This window comes from Triticum dicoccoides, chromosome 5B (assembly GCF_002162155.2).
Source record: "Triticum dicoccoides isolate Atlit2015 ecotype Zavitan chromosome 5B, WEW_v2.0, whole genome shotgun sequence".
Lineage (NCBI taxonomy): Eukaryota > Viridiplantae > Streptophyta > Magnoliopsida > Poales > Poaceae > Triticum > Triticum dicoccoides.
Window position 1 is genome coordinate 431,611,172 of NC_041389.1, and position 5,513 is coordinate 431,616,684.

Here is a 5,513-nt window from a genome sequence, read left to right on the forward strand (position 1 = left end):
TCCCCTATCTGCTGGCCTCCTCGAGGATCTTCTGACGTGAACTCCAAGTCTCCAGGATCATATTCTTCCAAAAAATCACGCTGCCAAAGTTTTCATTCTGTTTGGACTCCGTTTGATATTCCTTTTCTTCAAAATACTGAAACGGGCAATAAAACAACAATATGGGCTGGGCCTCCGGTTAATAGGTTAGTCCCAAAAGTAATATAAAAGTGTATAATAAAGCCCGTAATCATTCAAAACAGATAATAAAATAGCATGAATGCTTCATAAATTATAGATACGTTGAAGACGTATCAGTGGTCATGTAACTTGAAGATAGTTCCATATTCTCACACTGATGTTGCATTCAAAGAACAGGTGGTTCCTGGTCTCACGAGTCCTCAAGGGACAAAGTAAGCAATTAACTCCATCATCCATATGCCAATGCCTTATTTCCACCATATCTTTCGTATTGAGCCTGTCCATGATTAACATCGAGGCAAACACTTTAATTTTCATTGTGCAGGAGGATTTCCATATCCACAGAAGGAGAGGGTTAAAAGACATGTTAGAATGCATGAAAGAGTAAAACAGCTTGGGCTTAAATGCATTACATGTCCCCTGCTAGAACCAAATGTCCTTTTCCTCCACATCTCTACTACAAGAGGCCATAAGATCTTGCACAGTCATGAATTCCTGATATGTCTGTGCAGATAGAGGCAAATGAAACATATTAATCATATCATGTGATTGGAAGGCTTCAAAGGCTGTGATCCATGGATCTTTCACATAAGAAAACAGCCTAGGGAACCTAGCCTGCAAAGGTGCAACTGAATCACCAATCTTCCATTTGTCAGACCAAAACAGAGCAGAATGTACAGAATTAATTTGTACCCAAGTTGTGTTCCTATAGTGATCCAGCAACTTACAGATATCCTTCCACCAAAAAGAACCACAAATATCAGTCCCTTGAGGTACAAAAGAATGATAGTATGTGTCCCAAATAAGAGAGACCCATGGCAGATCCACCCTTTTTAAGAATTTGTGCAAATGCTTGAGCAAAAGAGCCATGTTCTGAACACCCAGGTTTAGAATTCCCAAACCACCTTTATTTTTTGGCCTACAAATCAGATACCAAGCTGCCGGGGATGGTGATGGCTCATCCCTATGCTTTCTCCATAAGCACTGCCTCTGAATTCTTTCCAGTTGCTTTAAGATTCCTATAGGAGCAAGCAAGCTACCAAGATAAAAGATGGGCATGGAAGACAGAGTAGAATTCAGGAACTGTAGTCTTTCCCCTTGATTCAAAAAGAAAGAACTAGATGTCATCCTTCTCTCCATACAGTCAATAAGTGGCATAAAATCCACCATTTTGGGCCTGGTAGTGCCCACAGGTAGACCAAGATAAGTGAAAGGCATTTTTCCCACTTGACAACCAAAAGCATCAGCTAAACCAATGATAGAATCGTCATCAACATTTATGAGCACCATAGAAGACTTGTGATAGTTAAAAACTAGCCAAGTTGATCTAGAAAACACTTGCAACAAGTCCTTCAGAGCCAGAAGTTGTGTTTTATCTGCTGGTAAGATGGTTAGAGTATCATCAGCATACTACACAATGGGATAGTCCTGGTCATGGCATGGTATTGGAAGCTTTAAAATTCCCCTCATGAACATATCATTCACCACTGATTGCAACAGGTCAGCAGCAATAACAAAAAGTAAAGGCGAGAGACAATCTCCTTGTCTAACCCCCTTCTTACAGAGAAACTGCCTACCAGGTACACCATTTGAAAGGACTGATGATGTCCCTGTGGAAGGTAACTGCTTGACCCAGGAAATCCATTTTTGATTGAAGCCTTTGAATTTGAGGATCTGCAGAATAGCTTCATGTTCAATTGAATCAAAAGCCTTTTCAAAATCCAGTTTAAGAATCACTATAGGCCTCTTTGATTGGTTACACCGGTGCAAGTATTCCAGGGACCAACCAATACAATCCTGAATAGTCCTGCTCTTAATAAAGCCATATTGATTCTTATGTATGCATGCCATAATGATCTTTTGAAACCTATTAGCTGCCATCTTAGACAAAAAATTAAGGCCCATCCTAGTCAAGGAAATTGGCCTATAGTCTCCAACCCCTTTGGGAGCCAATTTCTTAGGGATCAAGGTGATATAAGAGCCATTAATATTTTCCAAGTTTGCAGTGCCAGAATGAAAAGCCTCAGCCAACTCATAAAAGTCTTGACAAATAATGTGCCAACACTTTTTGAAGAATAGTCCATTAAAACCATCAGGTCCATGGGCTTTGTCAATGGGCATATGTTTAACTATGTCATCCATTTCCTCTTTTGTGAAAGGCTCTGTAAGAAAGTCTAACCCTTCAACTAGTTTTAGCAGATTACTGAGGTCAAAGCCCATGACAATTCCGGAAGAAACTCCCATTCTATTCTTAAAACAATTCCAAATAATGCCTTCCATCTGGGAGTGTTTAGAAACTACTGACCCATCAGTGTCTTTCAAAGAAGCAATAGAGTTTCTTCTATGCCTCTCAGTGGCCATAGCATGGAAAAATTTGGTGTTCTCTCTAGCAAGCTTGATATACCTGATTGTACACCTCTTTTTCCAATATATAAACTGAAGGTGCAAGAGCTTTTCCACATGTAATTTGACCACCTTCCTAAAGTTAAATTCAGGTCTAAATATAGGCCTGATTTCCTCTAGACCATCAAGGCACACGATGACCTCATTACATTTAGATATTAAGACTTTCAGCTTAGAAATATTCAGTTGCCACTTCTTAAGAGCTCCTCTTAAACTCTTAAACTTTCAGCAATCCTAGCAGTGATATGAGATTTATGAGAGGGTTTCTGCCATGACTGTTCAACACATTCCATAAACCCCTCAAGATCAACCTAGTAATTTTCAAACCTAAAGATTTTAGATTTGGGGATAGAAGTCTTGATTGTGACCACACATGGCACATGATGAGAAGCAGTTCTGGCCAGGGGCAAAAATTCAGTCATAGGGTATGAAGAAATCCAATTAGCATATGTGAAAAACCAATCCAACTGCTCTAATAATGGATTATCTTGCATATTAGACCATGTGTAAGATCTTCCTTTAAGTGGCAGTTCCAACAAACCTAGGTGGATCTTCAAAGAAAATTTCATTTTCTACGTTCCAACAATACGATGTTTGCAAGGGGTATAGTTATCCCGCCTCGCCTGGTCTGGTTGATGCTATCGCTCATGCTGGGTATCTGGTTCTTCCTCGTGAACAAGTAATCTTGCCTCCGCCACCAGTGACTGGCCTCCGATGGACGGTGGCTGAGCCACCCATAACTTTCGGAACAGTTAATGTTCGCGAGATTTCTTCGGAAGGGTTTTCTATGGCAGTGCAAACCACTCTCGACGTCAATCTGCATGTGCATGGAGATGAGCTGGTTGGACCAGATCCGCCTCCGTCCCAAGATACTTCCCCGGCCCAAACCGTTTCATCGGACTCGGCGGTTCCCATGGCCCAGGTTTTTTCCCCGGCCCTATCTAACCTGGACTGTTCTGATATATCTCCATCTGATTTTGGCAACGAGGCGAATATTGATTTGCAACCAACGGACTTATCTGGAGTTTCTGCTGATTTAGATGAACTTATTGATGACATGGTTTTTAAGGTGTGGAAATGTCAGAATTGCTTATCCATGGTTCATTTAACCAAAGCATGCACCAGCAAGGTTCGTTGCCGAAGATGCTTTCGGTTGGGGCACCGGGCGAAGGGCTGTTCGGATTCTACTCCTTCTCCCGCTTACAAGTGGGTCCCACGGATCAAATCTTGCGATTCCAGATGGTCAGCGGGGTTTTGTTTGCTGGACGCCTCGATTCCCTCCATAGCTAGTCCCGCTGGGTCTCTGCCCAGTCCCGTCGAGCCTGCCACCCCATCTATTCCACCTCTGCCCACAGAGCCACCGCCCATAACGCCTCCACCTCCCTCATCGCCGTCTGCATCGCCTCCTCCGCCTCCCCCATTGCCATCTGCATCGCCTACCTTCTGCGCACTTCTGATCGGTGCTTCTCTACTTCTTCGACACCGGCAATGGCGACCTTTGCGTTGGACCCCATGGATTTTGTCCCGCAAGGCTTCAACATCATCGACGGTGGTGAGCTGCGCCTGCCCCGCACTTTCTTCGCGCCTGCGGTGGCTCCAGATCGGCAGCATGAGGACTATGCCGTTGCCATTGTGGAGCCAGCCCCTCTGCCTGAAGAAGTCGCCATCTTTTGAAACATGGTCAGTAAATTTGTTGTCAATGATCTGGGTAGAGCTGTTATGGATGCTCAGCCTTGGATACAAGGAGTTGGGCTATTTCATTTTCGTAGTGCTCTGGCTCGTCAAGCTCTAGTTGATCATCCACCTTTCAATCTGGACAATGATAGATTTGTTCGGTTTATCCCGCATGATGAGGGCATAAATTACAGAGCAACGCAGGGTTTCGCCATGGATGGGTTATGTTGCTTGGTGTCCCTCTGGATTATAGGCACACTCAGTACCTTGCGGATGTAATTAGCACGTTTGGTAGATTTCATCATTGGCATCAAGATGACCCGATGCTTGTCCGCTCGCTGGCTTATGTGTCTTTTCCTGCGCCGACTTTGGTTCCTCGCTCTGTGACTTATAGAGAATATGCAGACTTTGGTGGTGCTAGGATCTCTTGGTCTGCACCTGTCTATATCCTGTCAGCAGATTTTCCAAACATCTTACCAGCTGATGAAGACCCCATGCCTTTCAATGGCAACCCGCACCCCCTCCCTGGCAATTTACAGTTTCAGAACCACAATTGGGTTATGCCAGAATTTCCTGAGCTGGGCTGGAATGATGTGCCACATCCTGTCAATGAGCAGCAAAACAATGATGTGCACCCGGTTCATGAAGCTGCGCAGCATGAGGAAGTTCAGGAAATTCAGTCCCAGGAGTCCATTGTTCTACAACCTTTAGATGATTCAGTTGACAATGCTGACAATGTTGCTGAGGTGGCTCTCTTCCATCCCCCAATGGGACCTCAGCAACCACCTCTTATGATTGGGCAAGTTCTCACTATCTATGGACCGATTTTGCCACCGGTGATGCAGTGGCAGCGCTCTTTTCAGAAGATGTTGCCTTTTATATGGTCTTAGAAAATTCCTCAGTTTGTTTTCAAGTCTGACATTGGTGCTATGCTCTGCAAGCAGCCCTGTGAGGCTCTCTGCAGTGTCCCAGCTTCTACTCTTAAGCTTCTGCCTGCACCTGACTCCTCGATCAGCTCTGCTATGGATGTGCCAACTGCTCCTATTAAAAGACCAGTTGCTCGGGCTCTCTGCTTTGATGACCTGGATGACCCAGTTTCTGAAGCCTTTGAGTTCTCTGTTGTCCCTGAAGTATCTCTGAAGCGAGCAAGGAAGCCTAAAGCCTCAAGAATTATTGTTGATACTGAGGTTTGGCGCAGTGCATGCCTGAGCGCGCTCCGTGATGGCTACCGCAAAGTAATTGGTGGCATTTCTTCT